Source organism: Monodelphis domestica, chromosome 2, assembly GCF_027887165.1.
Source record: "Monodelphis domestica isolate mMonDom1 chromosome 2, mMonDom1.pri, whole genome shotgun sequence".
In the NCBI taxonomy this organism is placed as follows: Eukaryota; Metazoa; Chordata; class Mammalia; order Didelphimorphia; family Didelphidae; genus Monodelphis; species Monodelphis domestica.
The window spans coordinates 113,020,118-113,034,270 of NC_077228.1; positions in this window are offsets into that span (position 1 = coordinate 113,020,118).

Consider the following 14,153-nt stretch of genomic DNA (forward strand, 5'->3'; position numbering starts at 1 on the left):
GAATAGGGTAATCTAGCCACCATTTCCTTGCATACTCTCAAGGCCTGCTTTTCCCCCATTGGAAGGCTGGCCAACAGGGTGTGATGCCAACCTGGTCTCAGACACTAAATTGAACTGAAGTCTATAAGATGGGAGTTGCATTTAGTCTTCAGAGTGGTAACATCCCTCTGGCTTTTTAAAAAATCCTTTGGCTTTTTTTCAAAATGCCTTCCGGACTTCCTGTTAAAATTTTATAAAGTGAGCAGGTATGATTCACCCTAGTTTACACATAGGGAAACGGAGATCTGGGAATCTTAAAAGACTAGCCCAATCCCACGGTCAAGTAGTAACTACTTAAAAAATAAAACAAACCCTGAAGAACAGCAAGAGCTAGGCGATCAGGGTTATGTGACTTGCCCAGGGTCATTGAGTTAAGTAAATGTCTGAGGCCAGACTTGAACCCAGGTCCTCCGGAGTCCAGGCCTGGTGCTCTAGTCACTGTCCTGCCTAGCTGCCCCTTAAGTAGTGACCTCTGCCAGAATCAGGACTAACACCAGGTTTCTGGGGTATAGTGTGGCATCTACCATAGAAATCACATGGGGCTCCTTGGGCAGCTCCACCAGGCTCATTTATGGGCACAAGGAGAAGACAGGAGTGTGAACACCAAGCTCAGACTGTGAGGGTCAAGCAGCCCTGAGGTGGTGGTCACTATAAGGCTACTCTCCGGAGACAGACTTGTAGAGGGACTGAGCCAAGAAGGGGACATCCAGCTCCCTTTTATATGATCAATCAATTCATTCATCAGCATTTATTAGGAGCCTCTTCTGCATCAGGCTCTGAGCTAAGGGTAGAAAAATAGGCGTGAGGCAGTCCCTGCCCTCAAGGACCTTACAATCATAATGACTGCTGGAAGCAAGGCTATAACAAGAGGGCCATTCTATAAGGATACACCAAATCTGTTGCTCAGTTATTTCACTTGTGTCTGACTTATCCTGACCCTATTTGGGTTTTTCTTGGCAGAGATACTGCAGTGGTTTGCCATTTCCTTCTCCAAATCATTTGACAGATGAGGAAACTGAGGCAAACAGGGTAAAGTGACCTGTCCAAGGTCACACGACTATCTGCTGTGCTATCTAGATAGTTTGGTATATTAGAAAATGCACTAGCTGGCATCCAAGGACAGGGTTCAAATCCTGCCTTTGACACTGACCCTGGGAAAGTTGCTCCTCAGGTCTCAGTTTGGTCATCTATAAAGTAGAGGGATTGGACTAGATGACCTCTAAGGTCTTTTCCAATTCTAGAATTATGGTCAAAGCTTCATAAAATAAAAAAATTTCAGAGATGAAAGAGCCCTCAGCAGGCACCTAACCCAGAGAGGCACAATCCAGCCTCTGCCGGAAGGCCTCCAGTGATGAGAATTCAGAATTCCCAAGGCAGCCCTTTGCAATTGTGGACAGCTTCTAATGAGGATATTTCTCCCTTATGCTAATCCAGAATCTGCCTGGGCAACTTCCACTCATCACCCTGGGGCCAAGCAAAACAAGTCTAATTCCTTCCCCATATGAGGGTGCTTCAAACCCTGAAAGGCGACTCTTGAGCCCTTCCCAAATCCTCCCTTTTCAGTGCCTTCAGTCCATCCATCATCTTATAGAATGGTTTCCAGTGCTCTGATCCTCCTGGGTGATGGATGCTAGATGCAGGGCCGGCAGTCAGGAAGACCTGGGTTCCAATCTGGCCTCAGACATCTCCTAGCTGTATGACCCTGTGCAAGCTGAACTTTTGCCTGCCTTAGTTTCCTCATTTGTAAAATGGGGATAATAATAGTACCTACCCTTCCAGGGTTGTTGTGAAGAGTAAATGAGATAATGTTGATCGAGTGCTTAGCAAGGTGCCTAGCACATAGTAGGTGCTTAATTCATGTCTGTTCTCTTCCTTCTTTCCTTCTGGCTTTATCAATGTCTTTCTTAAAATATGGATGCCCAGAACTAAACATGGTATTTTATATTAAATTTAAACTTAATTAGTTAATTAAGACTATTTTTCCATGGTTACATGATTCATATTCTTTCCTTCCCCCCTCCTGGAACTGACAAGCAATTCCACTGGGTTTCATGTGTATTATTGTTCAAAACCCATTTCCATATCATTATTATTTGCAATAGTGATCAATTGAAGTCAATATCCCCAATCATATCCCCATCAAACCATAAACATGGTATTTTAGGCATGGTCCAACTAGGGCTCAGTCCAGCAAAATTGCTATCTACTGTAATCAAGGTAATCATGATAATTCCATTTATATAGAACTTTAAGGTTTGCTAAATACTTTACATGTTATTTATCCTCCATGCATTATGTCTCTCTTAATGAAGCATAAGATCATGCTAGCTTTGGGGGGAGGGGAAAACTGTCCTGCTGGCTAATATTAAACTTATAAACCACAAAAAATCCAAATCTCTTACAGGAACCCTTCACGGCCTCCCCTCCTCTCCTTGCCCAGAAGTCATTGTTTATGTCATTTTTTAAAACTCGAGAATCTTTATATTTATCCCTGTTGAGCTGCATCTTATAAGATTTTGCCCATCATTTTTGGACTATGAAGATCCTTGTGAATCCTGCCGCTATTATGCATGTAGCAGCTCTCTGCTCCAGCTTCATATCGCCCACGAATTTGACAAAGCACAGCTTCTATGCCTTCATTCAAACCATTGAGAAAAACGTCGAACAGAACAGGGCAAAGGACAGATCTCTGGGCACTGCAACAGAGACCTCCCTCCGGGCTGACACCGATTCATTATTGGCCCGTATCTGGGTCTGGTCATTCAACCAGTTCCAGATCTACTAAAGAATGAGACAGCGTGTTAGAGCAGAAAGGCCTGAAGGGCTCCCGGCCTCGGCTTCTTCAGCCGCCAAAAGGGAAAGGTTGGACTGGACGGCTTCGAGGGTCCTCACCAGCCCGAAATCTGGGCTGAGCCACCACGCTGGCTCCCAGGCTTCTGGATGGAAAAAGATTGCACAGGCTTCCCCAAATGACAGTATCAAAGGAGATAACCTATGTAAAGTGCTTTGTAAAGCTTAAAGCACTATATCAAAGGAGGTCATTGTAAAGCACTTAGCACAGTGCCTGGCCCATAGTAAACACTATATAAATGCTACCTCTCATTAGTATTACTATAAAGTGCTTAGCACAGGGCCTGGCCCAGAGGATATAAATGTCAGCTGTGATGATGATGATGATGATGATGATGATGATGATGATGATGAAGTAAGCACAGGACCTGGCCCAGAGGAGCATGATATAAATGTTAGCTCTTACCATTATTATTATTATAAAGTGCTTAGCACAGGGCTTAGCACATAGTAAACATATATAAATGTCAGTTCTCATTGTTATTATTATTATTAATATTATAAAGCACTTAACACAGGGCCTGGTATATAGTAGCATGATATAAATGTTAGCTCTTATTAATTTAATTACTATTATTATTATAAATTACTATTATTGTTATAAAGGGCTTATTATAGGGCCTGGCACATAGTAAACACTCTATAAACATTAGCTCTTATTATTATTTTACTATTATTATTACTAAGTGCTTAGCATAGGGCCTGACACATAGTAGCACTATATAAATACTAAGTATTACTATTATTGTTGTTATTGTTATAAAGCACTTAATACAAGGCCTGACACACAGGAGCATGATATAAATATTAACTCTTATTAATTTTATTATTATTATTATTATTACGAAGTGCTTATTACAGGGCCTGGCATATAGTAAACACTCTATAAACATTAGCTCTTATTATTATTTTACTATTATTATTACTAAGTGCTTAGCATAGGGCCTGACACATAATAGCACTATATAAATACTAATTATTACTATTATTGTTGTTATTGTTATAAAGCACTTAATACAAGGCCTGACACATAGGAGCATGATATAAATATTAGCTCTTATTAATTTAATTATTATTATTATTATTACGAAGTGCTTATTACAGGGCCTGGCATATAGTAAACACTCTATAAACATTAGCTCTTATTATTATTTTACTATTATTATTACTAAGTGCTTAGCATAGGGCCTGACACATAGTAGCACTATATAAATACTAATTGTTACTATTATTGTTGTTATTGTTATAAAGCACTTAATACAAGGCCTGACACACAGGAGCATGATATAAATATTAGCTCTTATTAATTTAATTATTATTATTATTATGAAGTGCTTATTACAGGGCCTGGCATATAGTAAACACTCTATAAACATTAGCTCTTATTATTTTATTATTATTACTAAGAGCTTAGCATAGGGACTGGCACATAGTAAACACTCTATAAATATTAGCTATTATGATTATGTTTATGATTATGATTTTGAAGCACTTAACATAGGACTTAGCACAGAGTAGGCACCATATAAATATTAGTTATTATTATTGTTGTTATTATTGTTATAAAACACAACACAAGGACTAGCACATAGTAGCATGATATAAATGTTAGCTCTTATTATTTTTATTACTATTATTATTATAAAGTGCTTATTATAGGACCAGGCACATAGTAAACACTCTATAAACATTAGCTCTTATTATTATTTTATTACTATTACTATTATTATTACTAAGGGCTTAGCATAGGGCCTGACACATAGTAGAACTATATAAATGCTAATTATTACTATTATTGTTGTTATTGCTATAAAGCACTTAACACAAGGCCTGAAACACAGTAGCATGCTATAAATGTTAGCTCTTATTTTTTTATTATAAAGCTCTTAGCACAGGGCCTGGCACATCATAAACATTGTATAAAGGTTAGATTTCACTATTATTTTATTATTATTATTATAAATTGTGTAGCACAGGGCCTGACACATAGTAGTACTATATAAATGTTAGTTATAAGCACTTAACACAGGGCCTGGCACATAGTAACATGATATATAAATATTAGCTCTTATTATTTTAATTACTATTTATTATTATTATAAAGTGCTTATTACAGGATCTAGCACATAGTAAATACTCTATAACATTAGCTCTTATTATTATTTTATTTTTATTACTAAGTGCTTAGCACAGGGCCTGATACACAGTAGCACTATATAAATATTAGTTATTGTTATTATAAAGCACTTAGCACATGGTAAGCACTATATCAATATTAGTTATTATTATTACATACATGCTAAAACTATTTAGTAAAAGCATTATAGTCATTGTATTATTGGTAATTGTTGACTAGAAAAACCGGAATTGGGACGGCTCCTGAAAATTCTTTATTACCAGGAACTCCCAGGTTAGGAAATGACCTCTGCCAGGGCAGGGTATCGACTCACGGCCTCGGAGTTGCCTAAAGCACTGAAAGGTGGCATGCATGACACAGTCGGTCAGTGTCAGAGGACCCGGGTCTCGCACCCAGCCCCCTGGCTTCCAGGCCACCTCTTTCTTGGTGACCTGTGACAAAAGGCACTGTGACTTCAGGAAACTTGTAAATGAAGTCTCTACGCTCCCCCAATGTGCTGCTCTGCGAGAATGCTTCTTCTTGGAGGAAACAGCCAGCCTTTGACTTAGCACTTACATTCCCAGCACTTAGCACACAGTGTGTGGCACAAGGTCCACGTTTAATAAATGACTTTTCATTGGTGTGTTTGCGCCTCACACGAGCCTCCAGATATACAAGAAAAACAGAAATACATATATGTGTGAGACGTTATTTACTCTGTCTGCAGAAGGCATGTTCACTTATTTATTCTCCTGAGTCATGCTGCCTTTTTTGCTAGAGCTAAATTAAGAGCAGAATGACAATGCTGGATACGCACACGGATTCTCTGGCTCCTCATAATCCATTTCCCCGGCCCAATATGGAAAACAGTGATCCAGGCCTGATCTCTCCATCTCTACCCCAACACTGACCAAGGCTGTCAAAGGATTTGGTCCCAGCGGGTGGCTCGGTGGATGGAGAGTCAGACCCAGAGATGGGAGGTCCTGGGTTCAAATCTGGTCTCAGACACTTCCCAGGCAAGTCACTTAACCCCCATTATCTAGCCCTTATAGCTCTTCTACCCTGGAACCAAGACTCAGTATTGATTCTAAAGTAGAAGAGAAGGGTTTAAAAAACATTAAAAAAAAAAGGACCCAGGATTAAAGGAGAGGGCTCAGAGATCGATCTAGGGAAACAAAAGTGAAGTGACAGGTAAACAAACCATACAGGGGTGAGGGTGGGTGGGGAGGGGAGTGCAGCAAGCGGAGGAATCAGGGGAGGCTGGCTACTCTGAGCATGTAAAATGCCAGACCATCTGGGGAGACTCATTCCTGATAGAAAAATAAATTCTAGGCCTTTCCTGGACAGAGAGAAAGAGGACAATGACAAAGGATCTTGATCTTTTTGTGTGTCCAGTCTGGTTAAACAAGTGGATTCCTTCTCAGAATAATTATTTAATAATTACTATTATTTAGAATAAATATTTAAAGGCATAAGATAAAATACACAGGATGACAAAGGAGAATAATTGTATTAAAATAGTTAACAAAAATTTTTAATGAGTTCATGAATGCCTATTTAGGAACCCTGATCTGGTGCAACCCCCTCATTTTATCTTCTAGTCACTATTGAGAGATAGGACCTTACAGCCAAAGCCACTCCAGTAGATGTTGAGATTCATCAACCAAGCAGTCATTCCCAGCCCTCAACCACTCTTCCACCTTAGAACCAATAGTCAGTATTGATCCTAAGATGGAAGGTAAGGGTTTGGGGAAAAAAATGATGTTCTCTTGGCCATCCATCCTTGTCATCTCTATCTGGCCAGGAAAAGCCAATGTGTGACTTCGTGATTCCCACTGGGGGATTTCTTAGAAAAAAATATTGGAATGGTTTGTCATTTCCTTTTCCAGCTCATTTTACAGATGAGGAAACTGAGGCAAACAGAGGTAAGTGACTTGTCCAGGGTCATGAGGCTGGATTTGAACTTGGGAAGATGAGTCTTCTTGACTCCAGGCCCAGATTATCTGCAGTGCCACCTGGCTGCCCTGACAAGCAGGCACTTTCAAAGAGCTAACGATGTGCTAGAACACCGGACTCACGTGATGGACATACAAGCAGTGCCTGACTTCAAGGAGTTTATATTCTAGTGGGAAAGGTGCACAGAAAAACACAAGACACGTATGAATCACAAACCAGGTCCCCTTGGAGGGGAAGGCCCTGAGTCCAGGAGACCCTCACGAAGAAGGGAGGCAAGGATGCTGGGAGGAGGAGGCACCCATGAGGTGTCTTGGCTCCTTGGAGAAAGAAGCCCATCTGGGTGCTGGGGATGGAGGGGATGAAGGACTGGACCAGGCCAGCCAGGAAGGAGCTCCCTAACAGATCCATTTCTGACCTGTTCCCTCCTCCTGAATGCTACCCCCTCCAGAGACCACATCCATCCTATACCAGTCACCTTCCATAACCCCGCGTCCTCTGGTCCTCCGGCTCAGCCTCCCAGAGCTCAGCCACGTGGTTTACCCTGCAGCCCCTGACACGTCTCATTTCCTATCTCAGCCTGGGTGGAACTGATCCAGGGGCCACAGTGGCAGCTGCTGCTGCGTGGATGGGTCTAAAATAAGCTTCTACGGAGCCTTTTACCAATGCATCAGGGTGAGGACCCTCCTGGGGAGCCAGAGTCTGGGGAAAGGGGATTTCCATAGTCGGGCAGTCAATAAGCAATTATTAAGATCCTTCATTAATTAAGTCTAAACCAGGCACGAGGCTAAGGGCTGGGGGAGCAGAGAAAGGGAAAGGGGCCCTGCCTTCAAGGAGCTCACAGTCTCTCTGGTCAAGCCATCAGCATGCCAATAACCACACACAAACAAGATGTACAGGAGATGATCGACACAGGAGGGAAGGCACCAGTAGCATGAAGTGGGGAGTGGAAACCACTTCCTGTAGAAGGAAGGACTTAAGATACTGGAAGTCTGATAGAGAGAGCCCTGGACCTGCAGTCTGCAAGATCCCATCCCTGGCCAATTACTTAGCTATCTTGGCCCTAGGCAAGTCACCACTGAACATCTGTTTGTTTCAATTTCCTCATAGGTCAAGTGGACATTAGAATAGTACCTGTCTTTCAGGGCTTCTGAAAGCACAAATAACTGTTTTGCCTCAGTTTCCCTCATCAATAAAATGGGTATAATAAGAGCACTCACCTCCTAGGGATAAAAGAGTTATTATTAACTTGTTTGCCTCTGTTTCCTCATCTGAAAAATGGGCACAATAAAGGCCTCTATCTCCCAAGACTCTTGTGAGGATAAAAGAAGATAATATTCTAAAGGGCTCAGCAAACCTTAAAGGACTATGTATTATAGATATTATATCAATAGTATATACATATTATATCTATATTATTTAGAAAGAGATACACACACAGTAGTTACCATCAGAAGCAACTTGAAGGAAGTCAGTTTAAGCTAAAAGCTCAACTTCTATCAAGAAGCCTTTCCCAAGGGCAGCTAGCCAGGCTTAGAGACAGAAGGTCCTGGGTTCAAATCTGTCCTCAGACACTTCCTAGCTGTGTGACCCTGGACAAGTCACTTATTCCCCCCCCCCCTCCTTTACTGCTCTTCTACTTTGGAACCAATATATAGTATTGAGTCTAAGATGGAAGATTAAAAAAAAAAATCAACTGTGAGATCATAGGATAAAGAGATCAGAGAGGTCATCTGCTCTCAAAAGTAAATAAAGAAGTGAAAAGATTTATCCAAAGTCACATAGCTAGTTAGCAGCAGAATGAGAATTTGCACTCACATCCTGATTCCAAATCCGAGCCTCTTTCCACAATCCTATGCCATCACAGGAATGTTTCAAATAATAAGACAAAGCCTAAGATCAGTCACAACCACTGACATTGATGTGGTTGGTCAATAATCATTTTATTCAGCACCTACTATATGCCTGGTACTGTGCTAAATGCTAGAGATACAAAGAAATGCAAAGCCAGGCCTAGAGACAGGAGGTCCTGGGTTCAAATCTGTCCTTAGCCACTTCATAGCAGTGTGACACTAGGCAAGTCATTTAACCTCCACTGCCTAGCCCTTACCTCTCCTCTTAAGACTCCTACCAAGTCAGAAAGCAAAGGCCATTAAAAAAAAGAGGAAAACAATCCAAAGGTTTTAAAGCCTGCAAAGCCCTTCAGGGCCCTTCTTCACTGAAGCCTCACAATCGCTGGGGAGATGGGTACCAGGGACAGGCATCATGGCCTCCATCTCTGACACTCAAGGACAACCACTTTGAGGCGCCTGCTCTTCCTAGCTACATTCAGCCCGGCAGGTCGCCCACTGTGTCCCTTACCACGAGCCAATGTCCCTGCCAGAACAACCCCTACACCCCACTCTGCAGCCATGAGGGGGGCAGGTGACCAGCCCCCGGGGGTCCCTTGGACAGACCCCTTATTCTGAAGGGAGAAGCGATGGGGGAAGGGCGTGAGGACACACAGAAGCCACTGAGGCCCCGGCAGATCCACCCAGGGCAGGGGAATAGGGAACCACACACTATCGATTTTGAGAGAGAATACAAACCTTTCCTTCCCGTCACTCCCGCCCCCCATCCTGGCTTCCAGGTCCTTGATAGAAGAAGAGCCTGGACTGAACCAATCTCTCCCTAGGAAAAGGGGAGCCTGGGGGGCAGGGAGCCCAAGCCACAGAGGAGTCGGTCCTGGGTCGGGAGAACACAGTGCAGAGCACCACAGCGCTGCCCACTCCTGCGCACTGCATCCGCCTCCCCAGCCCGCTCTTCCAAGGGCTAAAGTGCCTGGGCTGAGGGAAGAAGGGATTTGTCCCCTCCTCCAAACGCCCACTTCTTTCCTGGTGGCTGAGTGTGAGTCATTCACTCTGTTCTCTTCGAAATGAGAGACCTGTTTGTATGTGACACAGCGTGAGTGATTAAGCCCAGTCTGCGTCACAGGCTGCCTCCTGCGCATCTCCAACTGGGTGTACCACAGGCAGCGCGAACCCGGCATGGCCCAAATGAGACCCAGCTTCCCTGCTAGACTTTCTCTACCCCGAATCCCCATCACCCCCCATCTTCCAGCCCCCGGGGTGGGCTGCACAGTAGCCCTGGACTGTCCCTCCCCCACATTCCATCAGTTGCAAATCTGGTCCATTACACATCTCTCCATCTCTCCCATCTCTTCCCTCCTCTCCACTCACATGGCAACCACCCTACTTCATGCAGGTCCACATCTCCAGCACTGTCCAATCCCTCCTCCACATAATCACAGCTAATGACGCCAATCTTTGTCCAAGAACCCTACCTAACTCCCCACTGCCTATAAGATTAAAAAAAAAAACCTCCTCTAATTTGGCATTAAAAATTCAGAATATATCTCCAGATTCCTCCAGATTTAGAACATTTCTTCCCTTTTAGTCAGTTCTAGGTACAGTTAAGTGGCCCAGGAGATAAAGAACATGGACTGGAGTCAGGAAGACATGAACTCGGATCCAGCCCTAGACACTGTGACCTTTGGCACACAGTTTCCCCACCTATAAAATAAGGATAATAAAAAAAAAGCATCTCCCTTCCAGGGTTGTTGTGAGGATTAAGTGAGATAATACTTATGAAGCTTTTAATATAGTGTTCAGCACCTACTAAGTGCTACATAAATGCTTATTTCCTACCTCTAAATAACCAGCCAAATTAACTCACCTAGTTTCAGCTCCTAGAACTCCATCTCCCACTGTTATGCTTTTGTAGAGGTGAGTCCCCCTTGCCTGGAATATACTCCTTCACCTCCTAGATTCCCTGGCTTCTTTCAAGGCTAAGCTCATGGACCACCTTCCCTTAATTTTTAAACTTCTCTCCTTTTTCAAATTATCACCTCCATACTGATCTGTTTATACATTCTATTGCCTAGTAAGAATATAAATTCCTTGAAGACAGGACTTATTTGTTATTTTGTCTTTGTATTGTGTATGACAGAGCCACGCACATAACAGTATTTAGAAAATGCTGCTTGGGTAGTTGAGTCCAGAAATACCTTCACTCCACAGCAAAAGGGAAGAAGGGGAAATCAGAAGGAGAGAAGATTAAGAAAGGGATTAGCCCTAAGGAAAACAAACTCTAACTAAGGATGTACAAAAACTAAGAATGTACTTTTAAGAATGTACAAAAATATTTATAGCAGCTCTTTTTGAGCTGGCAAAGAATAGGAATCTGAGGGGGTGCCTAACAACTAGAGAATGGCTGAGAAAATTATGTTTATTTATATATGTGTGTATATACACATGGGTACATATATAAAACACCTACAAGTATGTGTATGCGTGTGCATATATACATACCAACACATATGTGATGGAATACTACTGTGTTGTAAGGAATTACCAAAAGGATAGTTTCAGAAAAATTGGGGAAGACTTATATGAACTGATGCAGAGAAAAATAAGCAGAATCTAGAAAAGAATTTATACAATAATTGAATTAGGAACTTTGGTCAGCATAATGAATAACTACAATTTGGGGGGATAAGTGATGAAACATGCACCCTACCTCCTGATAAAAAGATGAATGACTTTAAGAGTGAAGAAATGAGATTGCGCACGTGTGTGTGTGTGTGTGTGTGTGTGTGTGTGTGTGTGTGTGTGTAGGTGTGCATTACCTTTTGGATTTGACAATATAGAAATCTGTTTTGCTTGAATGTGCATGGTTGTAATTAGGAGTAGGAAGATGGAAAGAAATCAGATTTTTACTGATTGAAAAAAATTTAATTTTCAAAATAAGAGAGAAAACGCTTGCTGGATTGCATATAAAATGAAAGGGATTAGATAATTTCTAACAGCCCATTCCAGAACTCAGTTATATGAGGAAATTTAGCCACAAAGAGACTGAGAAATTCGCCAAAGGTCACACAGATAATATATGGTTAAATCACTGACCCCCAATTCAGTTCTATTTCCAAGTCCAGTCCAGTTTCTCCTCTATCACAATACTTCCTTGGGCCTGATACACCAAATCCCAAGTAGAATTTTAGAGTTGGAAAAGAACCAAGAGAGACTCCAATCCCACTCAATTCACAAGTGAGGAAACTCAGTTTTAGAGATTGAAATTCACAAAATTATCGGCAGACCTGAGATGAAAACCAGAGTCTCCTGATGTGCAGTCCAGGCCTGTTAATGATTCATTGTAATGCATATAATCTAACAAAGGTTGTATCCAGTCCAGTAGAATTTGCTAAGGTAAAGACACAAATATTTATATAGATGTATCTCTTAATCAGAATCCTGGATCACATAGCTAATGCTATGAAAATTATTCAATTTGAGGAGTGAGAGAAGAGGAAGATGAGGGAGAGGGGAAGGTAGAAGAGGAAAGAGGGAGAAACTCCATTCCTCAAAGAAGCTGTCTATTATCACACTAGAAAGAATAATTTCCTACAGATATTTCTACTTTCACTATATTGCCATCATCTCAACTTCAATATGTTTAATACTAAGCTCATCATCTCTCCTCACTCCCAAAACAATCTCTTTCTCCTAATTTCCTTGTTGCTTTCAGTGACATTATTATCATACCAAAGACCTACACTCTTCTGAGTAATTTATAACCTTTTTCTCTTCTTTATTTTCAAGACCCAATCCATTGCCAAATCTATCATTTCTTCCTTCCAAATGTCTTCAGATTCTCTCCTTTCTCTCAACTCCCATCTTACCTTCATTGTATTATACCTGGATTACAAGGGCCTCTTAGTTGGATTTCTGGCTTCTAGTTCTCTCCATCAATAATACTACTAAAAAAACTTCACATATCTAAAGTGCTTCTCTCGGATAGTAAGAATCTATAGAGAATAAAGATGACATAATAAACAAATGAGAGGAGGGGGAAACTCGGTGGCTCAGTGGATAAATAGCCAGGTCTGAAGACAAGAGATCCTGGGTTCCAATCTGACCCCTGATACATCCTAGCTGTGTGACTCTAGGCAAGTCACTTAAGTCTCATTTTCTAGCCCTTGCCCTTCTGTCTTAGAGTTGTTACTATGACAGAAAGTAAGGATTTAAAAAATTAAACAGATGAAAATATCAAGGAAGAATTTCCTTTTAGCTCTATTGATTAGGGATGAATTTATTAACAGGAACAATGGTAATAAAATTGATAATTTTGATTATATAAAAATTAAAAGCTTTTGCACAAACAAAACCAATGCAGTTAAAATTAAAAGAGAAACAGCTGAACTGGGAGATGGGGATCTTTGCAGCAAGTTTCTTGGACAAAGTATCTTAGCAAGTATCTTAGACAAAAGTCTAAGAGAAATAACAGTAATTCAAATTTATAATAATAATAGCTATTCCTCAAATGATAAATGCTCAAGAGATATAAATAGGCAGTATTCAAAGGATAAAACTCAAGCTATCAACAGCCATATGAAAACATGCATCACTCAAAATTCAAGAAATGCAAGCAACCTGGAGGTCCCCATTTCATATCTAAAGATTGACAAGGATGATTAAAAAAAAAGAAAAAAGTTTTTTGAGGAATTCTGGGAAAGAGGATGTATTAATACATTATTAGTGGAACTATGAATTAATATACGCATTCTGTAGAGCAATTTGGAACCATGCACATAAAGTCACTAAACCCTATATACTCTTCAATCTAGCAATACTTCTGCTAGGTCTAAACCCCAAAGACATCAAAGAAATTATTATTCTTTTGGGAAAGGATCTGTATGTACAAAAATATTTATAGCAGACCTTTTTGGAGTGACAAAGAACTGAAAACAAAAGGGGTACCTCTAGATTGGGGAATGGTGGAGCAAATAGTGATATCTGAATGTAATAGAATTCTGTCATACCACATGAAATGAGGGAAGGGATAGTTTCAGAGAAACCTGGGAAGATTTATATAAACTGATCTGGAATGAAATTAGAAGAACAATTTATACAGTAACAATATAAAGAAAAACAACTTTGAAAGACTTAAGAACTGTGATCAGTGAATTAACTATCTACAATTCCAGACCATTCATGATGAAGCATTTTACTCCCTTCCTGACAGGAAGGTAGGGTCTCAAGACACATATAATGAGACAAACATTTTTGGAAACAATCAATATAGGGATTTTTTTTTTGCTTAATTACATTTGTTACAATACTGTTTTTTTTCAGTTGAGGAAAATGAGACAGAGAGAAAA